A 12,581-nucleotide genomic window follows, 5' to 3' on the forward strand; every position below is an offset into this window, starting at 1 on the left:
TACAATCAGATGTTAAATAATGTGATATATCCAACATGACCACATGAGAAAACGAGTGTGCAATGTCATATAATGTATATTGTACGCAGATTTTGCGTGCATGATAAACACTTATATATTCTCAAACACTGCACACACATTTCATGTGATCAGGTTCGATATCAAGAGAGAAGGACAAGAAGCAGGTGATTTTGGTTTCAGAATGTCAGCGATAAAAAATAAGTACAGCTGCTTCGGTTATTTCTCTGGAAGCACTGTTGCCTGTACACTCTAAACAAAAATGGTGCTATATAGCACTAAAAATGGTTCTTTGGCTCGTAATCATAGGGGAACCTTTTTCAGTGCTATATAGCACCTATCTTTAAAGGTGCTATATAGCACCTTTGTCAAATGGTGCTATATAGAACCATAAGGGGTGCCATATAGCACCAGGAGTGGTTCTTTGGTTCGTAATCAGAAGAACCTTTTTTGGTGCTATATAGAACCATAAGGGGTGCCATATAGCACCAGGAGTGGTTCTTTGGTTCGTAATCAGAAGAACCTTTTTTGGTGCTATATAGCACCTATTCATCAAGTAGCTTTCTAGCACATTTGTCAAATTAGAGGTGCAATATATATATATTTTTTTTATATATATTGTTTTTTTTTTAGATAGTAGGGTCCATTATCATGTCAGACACGCTTCTGATGTCAATAAGCTTCTTAATTACAACTTTTACTTAAAAGGTAAATGATAATTCTTACCAAATTGTGGTTTTAAAGATTTAAAATACTGTATTAAATGCTTTCTGAGAAACAAAATAAATTACACTTTCAAAACCATTTAATTGATTAATCTTAGTAGCAAATAAAATCAGTGCTGACAAGTCAGGGACTATATATAAACATTACAATATACCTTGTACACACATATAAAAAATGCAACACACTTGAAATATGTACATTTTTGAAAAAGAGACCTGTTGTGTTTTTTACAAAAAAAATTTATTTGGAAAATTTTGAGTTTGTAACAGATTAATGAGTGAGTGGAATTGCTCAAAAACTTTAATACAATCACATGCAAACTGAAAAAAATAAATACATAACTGGAACACTGGCAGAAAGCGAGAGAAAACATAGAACCCTAGAGTCTACTCAAAGACAGTAGTTGTAAACCCTTCTACAGGTATTATAGACCTCTTATGATTACTTTTCACCATTTGAATTCATTCTACATACAGATGTATGATACATACACTCATGCATTCATATTAACTAATTTATAATAGCTTATTATATACAAGAAAACTGCTTATACAACCATTTGCAATCAGAGTTAAAGGGTTAGTTCACCGAAAAATGAAAATTCTGTCATTAATTACTTACCCTAATGTTGTTCGTTTCCCAGTCTTCACCTGTCCAATTTTGGTGAGCTTGTGCAAATTTTACCCTCTTTTTCCTATTTGTAGTGGAAATGGGTGGTACCCGGTGGGGTCTTCTGCTGTTGTAGCCCATCCGCCTCAAGGTTGTGCGTGTTGTGGCTTCACAAATGCTTTGCGGCATACCTCATTTGTAACGAGTGGCTATTTCAGTCAAAGTTCTATCAGCTTGAATCAATTTTGGGTGAACTAACCCTTTAAGCTTTCAAGCCATTTGCAAGTCCTTCAGGATTTTAAAAACAATACATAAACTGGAACTGAAACTGGAAAAAAGAGAGAATATATCACTTAAATCTGGTCACAGATTGAACTGTACACATCTTTTATGGTGACAGGAAGTCCGGCTCCATCCTTTTATTTTAAAACGACAGTCCAAAAAGGTCAATGTATTTTTGAGTCCTGTAGAATACTGGACTCCAAACACAACACACACACAAGAGTAGGCCCCAGTGCCATTGAGATGTCCTCACTCTCCTCAGTGATTCCCTGGCCATCCAAAGTGAGTAAAAATGTGGTCATACTGCAGGGGATGACCCTCCCTGCAGCCTTTAAGCACCATCTTAGGTGTTGGGATGTCAGAAGGGCTGGTCTGAGCATGGCCCTGGAGGAGAGGAAATAATAGCATTAACCATCTTCTCGTATTTATTTCTATATTGAATGTAATTGTCTCTTCAATTTAATAAGATAGTTTGAAGAGACCAACAAACAAAAAAAAATAATGTTTGAATTAAAATAATTTGCATAATAAAATGCGAGTGTAAGTAATAGGGTAGTGCTTTGATTAGATTGTGCTTTACACACTAGTAAACTGTTCAAGGCTCACCTCAACTTCAAACAGCAACCTCGGGTCATCCTTCAACAGTGCAGGCATAAGCAAAACAGTTGGTTCCAACTGTAGGCCTTTAAACAAAATAACATCATTAGATTAACATAACATGGGGGATGCTTTTAGCCAATACTTTTTTTGTTTGTTTTAACCTTCATTACTGTTTAATGCCCAAGGTATATTTAGTTTTTTATATGTACGCTTAGTCGAACGCACATCCATTCAAAGTATACTTAATTTGACTAGTACAAATACACAGGCATTCATCACATGCACATTGGGACAAGTTGCAATACCCCTCTTTGCCTACAGGGGTCCATAGGGAACAAAGGAGGACAGACATGGGAGGTAAGTGAAACAAGTCTTTTTTGCAACGATAGGAGAACAAATCGGGAATGCAAAACAAGCATGGATGAATGTCAGGTGATACAGTGTTCTCTGTGCAGGTGGTGTGCGATGTAGATGACTGGTTAGTAGGAGAACCAAGCAGACAACACAAGAAAAAGAAGACAGATGACAGGTCAGGAACAAAAGGTAGGTTTCTCAGGTGAGTATAAAAGTATATAATATAATTTTGCACTCTAGTGCAAAACCAGGCCTGGTCTGTGATGCTTCTCTTTGTCGAAACCAGAGAATATGGTGGCGTGGAGAGAGCGCAAGTAGGGTATGCTAATGAGTGATAACGATGGTGATAATGAGGAGTGGGTGTAGATGTGGAACAAGAGGAATGCTGGGGTTGTTTGAGGGCGTCTGCATCCTGGGCTCATTATGGTTCATCAAAGCAGGTTGTCTCCAGGATGGTACAGGGAGCCGGTTGATTTGGAGACCAGGGCGCAGTTGGCAGTTCTGGAAGCCATGGCGGTGCAGGCGGTTCTGGAAGCCATGGCAGTGCAGGCGGTTCTGGAAGCCATGGCGGTGCAGGTGGTTCAGGAAGCCATGGCAGTGCAGGGGGTTCTGGAAGATCATGGCGGTTCTGGAAGCCATGGCAGTGCAGGCGGTTCTGGAAGCCATGGCGGTGCAGGTGGTTCAGGAAGCCATGGCAGTGCAGGGGGTTCTGGAAGATCATGGCGGTTCTGGAAGCCATGGCAGTGCAGGCGGTTCTGGAAGCCATGGCGGTGCAGGTGGTTCAGGAAGCCATGGCAGTGCAGAGGGTTCTGGAAGATCATGGCGGTGCGATGCAGGTGGTTCAGGAAGCCATGGCAGTGCAGGGGGTTCTGGAAGATCATGGCGGTGCGATGCAGGTGGTTCAGGAAGCCATGGCAGTGCAGGCAGTTCTGGAAGCCATGGCGGTGCAGGTGGTTCAGGAAGCCATGGCAGTGCAGAGGGTTCTGGAAGATCATGGTGGTGCGATGCAGGTGGTTCAGGAAGCCATGGCAGTGCAGGCAGTTCTGGAAGCCATGGCAGTGCAGGCGGTTCTGGAAGCCATGGCAGTGCAGGCGGTTCTGGAAGTCATGGTGGTGCAGGTGGTTCAGGAAGCCATGGCAGTGCAGGTGGTTCAGGAAGATCATGGCGGTGCAGGTGGTTCAGGAAGCCATGGAAGTGCAGGCGGTTCTGGAAGCCATGGCAGTGCAGGCGGTTCTGGAAGCCATGGCGGTGCAGGTGGTTCTGGAAGCCATGGCGGTGCAGGTGGTTCAGGAAGCCATGGCAGTGCAAGGGGTTCTGGAAGATCATGGTGGTTCAGGCGGTTCTGGAAGCCATGGCAGTGCAGGGGGTTCTGGAAGATCATGGCGGGGCAGGCGGTTCAGGAAGCCATGACGGTGAATGCGGTTCTGGAAGCCATGAAGGTGCAGGTAGTTCGGGATGTCAAGGCAGTGCAGGGATTGGAGCCGATGTGTGTGTGGCCAAGACACATATGCTAGCTGCATTATAGGCACAGAAATGTACTCTGGGATAAGAGTAAACTCACTAACTAGAGTGGGCTCATGGACTAGAGCCTCTGGACAAGGAAGGTAGTTGCTACTGGATCCTAGAAAAGGAAGTGAATTGAAATCATTGGCCATTTTAGGACACAAGTTCAGACGAGAAGTAATTTTAAGAAGGGAGTTCTGACAAGGCACCCATCTTAGGATGAGACTCTGGGGCTGGCTGTAAAGCATACTGGGGAACAACGCTCTCCAGTGAATTTTCAGCTCATGTTTTCTTTTTGTGGTTTGGTCTTCTGTCATGCACAAGCAAGAGGCCAGACAAGGGGGATAAGTGAAACAACAAGTCTTTATTGTAAAGATAGGATAACAAAGTGGCAATGCAACAATGATGCTGGTTTACTGAAGACTTAGCTGGTGGTGATACGTGGTTCTCTGTGCAGGTGGTGTGCGATGTAAATGACTAGTGATAAGAAGATCCAAATAGACAACGCAGGAAAAAGAAGACGGATGACAGATCAGGAACAACAGGTAGGTTTATCAGGTGAGTATAATAGGTAAGCACTCCAGTGCAAAACCAGGTAGGGTCTGTTGTGTGTCCTTTTTGAAGAGACCAGACCAAGTGGTAAAGTGAAGAGAGCTGACGTTTGGTGCGCTAATGAGTGATAATGATGGTGATAGCTTGCAAGTGCAACCACTGAACCCAGTGAAGAATGAGGGATAGTGAATTTAGGCCTAGTCCACACGCTCACTGGCATTTTTATAAACGGAGTGTAACGCCACACCAGCGGAGGGGGTCCTTGCCTGAGTATTGACTGTGTACCGCTCCCTTTGCATCTACTTGCACTTCCCTTTTGAACTGGCCTGACAAGCCAAACCCACATCAAGATGTTGACTCAGACTCACCGTTGACAGGGCTCAATCCAAGGGGCGTGATAAACGGTTGTCTTTCAAATTCCCTCTGCACGCAATAAGATAGTGCTACAACCAACCAGAGCAACGTGAAGTGGAACTAGTTGATTAAACATTCGCCGTATCCGGTCGGTAAAACTCTGAACACATCTTCCCTTTCTAAAGGATGATTTCAGTGCCGTTCTTTGTTCTTTTCTCAAAGAAAAGCTTAACTCCAAATCTTCCAGAGCCGTGGCCAAAGCCGATTTGAAAGACCGCCGTTCGCCAGCTTCTTTGTTTACAAGTTGCATGCGGAACCTACACAAGACCGCACATCTGCTGGAGTGCCGTCAATATGTTAAGCCCGCCCACCAACTTTAAACACAATGTGATTGGCCTGACCAGAGTTTATTTTTTCCAGTTCACAATTTTATGAGTTAATAGACCACACTCGCTGCAAATTAGATTTGCTGCTGCAAGGGTGCGTCTAGACTTCAAGGCTACTGTGAAACAGCATTTAGGAAGAAACTGTGTGTTTGCACATTGCGATTGCCAGTTCATCTGGCATTGCCAGTTCATCTGCCTTAACTGTCTGTACCCATTTAAAATGATAGGCAACCACTGCATTTTAATCACAATCCCAACAAAGATGTTAAAATAAGATTGTATAATTTTTCTCTTTTGAAGCAAAAACAGAATGTTCAGACTTTAGCTTTGAGAAATGATGCTACATAAAACTTCATAACAGGCCCAGAAAAGAAACTGCATGTTAATTTTCAAGTCAATCCGGGGTGCATTTCCCCATCATTAGCCAACTATGGTCGCAAGTTCCGTTGTTACTGACATAGTTCAACGATTTGGTGTTTCCCGACACCATTGTTCCAATGAACGTTCGCAAACTGCATCGTAAACTTGTGTGGTTGGAACGACAGCTCTAGACCTTTGGTTAGAAGCATAGTTTCTTGTTTGCATGACGTGGACTTAAAAGGATACTTTACCGCTTTTTTCACATTAAACTATGTTATTCCCTTAACTAAGACGAGTTGACGCATACCTCTCTCGTCGGAGTGCGTGCACTTAATCTCTCTGACGCGCGCTGACGATCTGATAGCATTTAGCTTAGCCCACTAAGCCCAGTTCATTCACTATGGTACCAAACAGAGATCAAGTTAGAAGCCTCCAAACACCTCCACGGTTTCCCTATTTAAATACAGTTACACAAATAGTTGAACGATCAAGTATAGTGACACAAAATAAAATGTGGTGCTTTTCTAAGCCGATTAAAAAGGAGAACTATAATGTATGGCGGAATAGCACTTAGTACTCAGCGCAGTAAAAAGTCCCAGGTCAAACATCCTACCTCACATCTCCCCCTCCCCCCATTGCCAGAAATGAGAGGGGGAGGGGGTGATGTGAGGGACAATGTTTCAGCCGGGACTTTTTTCGAATACATACAAATGTCCTTTATGTATATGTATAAGGCCATATTAAATGACCTTTTTTGAAGAGTGCGCATGTGCGGACGCGCTCTAGGACGTAAGAAAGAGCCTTTGATTGAATCAGGAAATGAAGCAAAATAACTGAGAAAAATAAGAATTAGGCCTCAGGTGCCATGTCCATAATTTATAGCAAAAGATCTAGCATGAATTCTATCTCAAAATAATTAATTAAAAGCAGTTATTACTCCACCACCTGCGTTACTTTGTTATACGGGAAATGCACTCCAGACCAACAGAACTGTAGGTAGACCCAATTTCTTGTTTTGTTGAATTATAGCACCACCCTAATTACCTTTTTTTAGCCTGCCATCTTCACAGTCGCCAATCTTTCGGCTGAACTTGTCCTTAAGGGGACTCCGTGAAACTTGAAGGCCTCTGTTCCATTGCAGAGAGCTGTGTAAGAATTTGTTGGCTAAAGTAAAAAAAAAGACATATTAAAAAATAGTCATACATAAGGAGGCAATCAACACACTACTGTACTTACCATTTTCACCAGTCTGAAACGAGTCTCCTCTGTGCTATGGTTGGACACAAAATTTTTCCACACCATCCTTTCTTTGAGGAGCTCTATGTTTGGTTGAAGCTTCTCTAGATGTCCCCTAATACTTTGTTCATCTTCTCCTGCATCAACCTATAGGGGTATTGAAATTGGTACAAATGTGGGTACAAATACAAAACACACTTACACAGGAATCTATAAAGATTCATAAAATGTGTCTTAGATGAACAGACACCAAAGTTCTGCTGCTACACCAAATGTGAATTGAGAAAGTTTGTTTGACAGCCACCATTTAAATGTTTATACTTTAAAAAACAAATTTGAGTAGAAATATGTAATTTGTTTAGCAAATATTTTAACTTTATTATTATAAAAAAAATCATTGTGTAATTTAAGTGTTTGTACAAATCTGTTCAATTTTACCTTCAATATTATAGTAGGCTTCAACTGACTCCCATAGTTTACAGCATCAGTTAAGAGATGTGTATCCTATTCCTTGAGAAAATTTGCCATGCATGTGGCATACCTGTTATGTAGCCAAAAATAATCGATATTGAACCAAGCTGTTCTTGTGACAATTAATTTAATTTAACTCTTAATTTTTTTTAAATGACATAAACTAAATAGTTTTTCAATTATCACAACTGTTATAACAGAAACACTGGCACTGGTTATTCAATAAACAGATATTACTGTTACTAAACTCTGCTCAAAAAGAAATGTAATTACAAATTGATCCATATCGTGATGTGTATCGTATGGTGACATTGATGATGCACAGCCTTAACTGAAAATGATCTTCAAACCAATTCATTAACAGTTACATGCAAATATGCATGACATGAAATAGGCCAATGTTAATAATTAAGCTAATGATAAATAGCCTAAATAAATAGAGCTAACGTTAACTTTTAGCCTAACGTTAAAGAATTTGTTGTTTGCTTCCATTCCAGTTACATTTGCATAGAAGTCTTTGACGTAACCTTACACTATGTAATGTTACACCTCTTGCATGGAAGATTAAATACATTATTTGAGCTTTAAACGGTTAACATAAGTAGGCTAGCATTTAATTTTAACTTAATAGTTAAGAAGTTGTGCATATGTTATTTTTATTTCATATTCACTAACGTTACTAGACACAGCATCCATGGGAACGGTGCAGCTATATAAAGCCCACCTCTAGGACCGTGGCTGTCATCTCTATCAGCGATAAAAAAAAAAAAAAGATTAAATAGTTAGTCACGAAACGAACGACCACGTTAGCCTTAATTATTACTTAACGTTACACTTCAGTGTTAGTTAAGCAACAAATATCCCTAACCGCATCTCCTTAACGTTAACGTTAAACCCCCCTCTGTCTCTCGAGCTTTGTCGGTTGACGTTACACCAAAGACGTTTCAGTGTATTTGGTTGAAATAACTTAACGTTACTAAAACGTTACTGCTGCAACTCTGGCTCGAGTGTAAGAAATTATTTTCTTTTTTCTTTTTGAGCGTCACTAGGATGTTATTCGCTTTGTTTATTGGGAAAAAAAATCGTTAACTAAGTTAAATTAACGTTAGTCAACACAGTTGGTCAGGCTCCACACAGTTGGCTAACATTACTCAAAACACGGTACAACATTTTAAAATACCAACAAAATTTCCCCCTAACAAGTAACTCAACTTTAATAGCATATTTATGTGACAGTTGGAGGTATGACACTCACCTGGGCAAGATTCTTTCTCTCTCCTCAGTCTCTCTTCATAACGACGCCGGCTCCAAAGCCAAAGGTCCAACGAGCAACGACACAAATGACGCAGTTTCTCGAGTAGGACCGCTCGCGCACAAACAGCGTACATCTGATTGGTGCGTTTATATATATATAGTATATCTCTATATATATAAACGCGCCAATCAGATATATATATATATATATATATATATATATATATATATATATATATATATATATATATATATATATATATATATATATATATATATATATGTATGTATGGACATCATAATATTTTATTAAAGCTAGACTACACAAATGAACAAAACATAAAATTAAAATAAAATAAATGTTAAGATAACTTTGTTTTGGCGCTGTAAATAACATTTTATAGTGGTGTGATAAAGTGAAATCAGTTTCCAGCTGAGAATTTTTTTTCCAAGAGGTTTTTTATTATTTTTATTTATAATGTATTGGGTATTAATATAATAAGCGATTGTATGGGTGATGATTTGAAAATGGTTCAAGTGTGGATTTGATTTGGTAGCCGCCTACAGTTATAATTTGTGTGTATTGAATACCTATTGTGTTTTAATTTTAAAAAGTTGGGCAGGCCCCATATTCATTAGCTTAATTTTTAATACCAATGGTAAAAAGCTGTTTTGAATCACTTTGCTGGGGTCAAAAAGTGTTGTGTTTGAGGGCTCTGAAATATTTCATTTGGGGGCCTTTGGGCCAAAAAGGTTGAGAACCATGTTAACTTCATGTGAATATTATTATTTTATTTAATGTTGTTTTGTAATCAATTCCCCAACTAAATTAAGAAACTAAAAGAGAGATAGAACCTAGAGGGGCTTTTTTTAATTTATGACAGTGGTGCTATATAGCACCTTAACCATCCCAAAGAACCACTGAAGAACCGCTGAAGAACCACACAGGGGCTTTACAGGTTCTTTATATGGTATTGGTGCTATATAGCACCTTATCCACCCTAAAGAACCGCTGAAGAACCACTGAAGAACCTTTTTTTTTTAGAGTGTATGAGTGCCATAGCCACTCCAGTCGAAAGCTGTGAAGTCCCCACACTGTCTAGGAGCCGCCTCAGGAAAGTGTCCACCGCCACCAATACAGAACTGCAAAAATATGAGTATATTACTGACAACTATCCTTAAGCTCTGTTGATCAAGTACAAGTATATAACCAAAAGTATATCCAGCTCAAAATGTAGTTTCACCTAACAAATATTTTCACTGAATATTTACACATTTCATGATTCTGTTTTTAAATTCTCTGCTCTGCTTGCCTAAGAAGCTTACAAATGCTGTTGATTAAAAAGTTGTTTTAAATAATCTTTAACTCACATATTCTGTGTCACAACCGGTTGGTTTAACACCCGAACACATAGCCATGGCTGCCTTTTCATTATTGAAGACTCTGAATGTGATGAATCCAGGCTCAAATTGTGCTGAAAAAGAAATACAGAATAAATCTTTTATGCACACCTTCACTGTATTCAGTGATCAGATCTCAACAATGATGCCATGTAAATAATACACAATTACTGAAGAAGAAATAATAATGCATACCGATATTATGACTGTCAATCAATCTAACTACTTTCTGAAAACTACTGAACAAATATCCCCATACCTCTTATATTGGGACCATACAGATTTTTATTGTAATCTGCATTTCCGATATCATACACAATTGAAATAGCAGGTCCATTATCAATTTTGCATGCCCCGATTCCAAACTTCACAGGGAATTTCTGGGAAAATAAAGAGAAGAATTCTGTATTCATCTAAAATGAAGTTCTAAATGTGTAGCTCAGCTTGTTTCATCCATAAAAAAACACTAAGTTACTAAATATTTCTTTATTTCTGTGAATGTTTAAAACTCAAATATGGTGCAATCTAACCTTGAATAAATTGAAAAGGTTTCCTCCATAGAGGCTTAAGAAGCGATTTTCAGTGTGGTATCTCAGGATGGAGGCAATGGTCCAATGTTCAAAATCAATTTTATTAGGAACATGCCACACAGACACATCCTGTGCCGCAATTTCAAAGTATCCAGGATTCTATGACAGCAAGGAAACAGATTCTCAAATCAGATTTAAGATAAACATGTTTTGATGGTTGAATGTCATACAAAAGTACCTTATAATCATCACTTGTAGCGGCCTCTGCAGTTCCAAACGTGACTCTGTTCGCCCATGTTCCTTCACCATCAGGCCGGTTTGCATTGCTGCCCTGCTCACTAGACCAGCGATCACCAACAGTACACTTTCCATACATGTTGTTTTCATGAACACTAGCCACAAGCGTCCAGCCACCATCCGCAGTGGTCATATCACAGAACGTCTGGTAAAGGACCCCTCTTGATGAGATCAGATAGTAAAGGCCATCTGCGTGAACAGAAGAATTGCTGATTCATCTAAATTATTACTTATTCCTTTAGATAAAAATAAATAAAAAAGATCATACCCTCATAAACATGATATTTGTCAAGAATTTCTTTGCAGCTTCGAGCAACATATTTAATTCTGTCCAGAAGTTATTCAAGCTCATGGTTGCTGTTGGTGTCACTGATATTAATACATGGTGCTTCTCTTTCTTGTATGACATACACTGTAGAAAGAGCATAAAAAGAGTAAACGCTGGTTTTGCTGTAATGTGAGTCAGAAAGACAGATTGATTATCTGGAATCCAGATTGCTAGAATAAAAATGTAAAAAACGTACTTGATTTAGCGTCACTGAACCATAACCTCAGTGAAAGACTGAGAAGAATCCCTAAAAACATATTTGTAAGAGAGACAGCCTGCAAACAAAAGAGAAAAAATCTTCATAATTACAAAACAAACAAACAAAAACATTTTTGTATGAAGAATATTTACTAAAAGCCAATGATGACAAATCTGTTTCACACATTAACAGCACATTTTTAATTAATTACATTCAATAAATGATCCAACCATGTATAATCTGTTTTTACTCTTAAATTATCTGAACAAGACAGCATATTAACTTACCATTTAAATGAGGCAGTGGCAAATGTTTTTTTGTGTCTGTGTGTGATGTCTAAAGAGGCATAATGAAATCATGTGTATTTATATAATTATCTTATCAGGGGTTGATTTATGATTAACCAAGTTTATAGATATTACAGAATGTTTATGGCCTGTATATCATAATGTTAAATGGGTCATGACATAGATTTTGTTTATTATTGTAATATGCAGGCTACTCTGAGCTTCACTTATAATGTTAAGTTTTGTTGTACAAAAAACAAGTATATACCGATCAGGCATAACATTATGGCCAGGTGAAGTGAATAACACTGATTTTAGCCCCGTTTCCACCAAAATTACCCGGAACAATTTGTACCAGGAACTTTTTTACAGGAACTTTTCTCCCCCCAGACCTGCAGCTGTCTGCGTTTCGACCGCGATAAAGTTCCGAGAAGATTAGGCAAATTAGTCCGGTGATGTAGGACTGCGCGCGACTGCTCCTCCAAATCAGTGAAGGACATGTAATCATTTTTAAGTGTACCGATTGAAAGGACTGTTTACATGAGACGTTATCTAAACCGATCTGATGTTTACATGTGATGACTTTCAATCGCAATCATTTTGTCACATGCAGTTTGTCTGCCGCATCAAAAATGTCACCGCTGTTTTCTCCAGCAGCTGAATGTGTTAACTGTAGCCATAGCAACTCTTAACGGCCACCAGGACTAATACAGTATTATTTATATCTATTTGCTGTAAATTGTAATAATCATCCCAGAGAAAAAAATCTTCTGTCAGGCGCAGTTAAAGTAAAAACTGCCTGGGGCAATATACGCTGTGTCATTACTCCAACAT

The 12,581-nt window shown here is 39.1% G+C and overlaps 1 long non-coding RNA gene and 1 pseudogene across 3 annotated transcripts; both read right to left on the reverse strand.

Moving 5' to 3' along the window:
* Positions 1-6: 6 nt before the first annotated feature.
* On the reverse strand, positions 7-11,915 carry LOC137072804 (intelectin-like; annotated as a pseudogene).
* On the reverse strand, positions 673-8,778 carry LOC137072811 (uncharacterized). Of its 3 annotated transcripts, XR_010904684.1 has the most exons (6): positions 8,707-8,767; positions 7,419-7,521; positions 6,981-7,127; positions 6,789-6,908; positions 2,242-2,318; positions 673-2,019 (listed from the first exon to the last, which is right to left on the reverse strand). It is a non-coding gene; the product is annotated as an uncharacterized lncRNA (long non-coding RNA). The 3 variants fall into 3 exon arrangements; XR_010904682.1 differs by lacking the exon at positions 7,419-7,521 and having other exon boundaries at positions 8,707-8,778; XR_010904683.1 differs by lacking the exon at positions 8,707-8,767 and having other exon boundaries at positions 7,419-8,549.
* Positions 11,916-12,581: the final 666 nt, after the last annotated feature.

This window comes from Pseudorasbora parva, chromosome 1 (genome assembly GCF_024679245.1).
Source record: "Pseudorasbora parva isolate DD20220531a chromosome 1, ASM2467924v1, whole genome shotgun sequence".
NCBI lineage: Eukaryota > Metazoa > Chordata > Actinopteri > Cypriniformes > Gobionidae > Pseudorasbora > Pseudorasbora parva.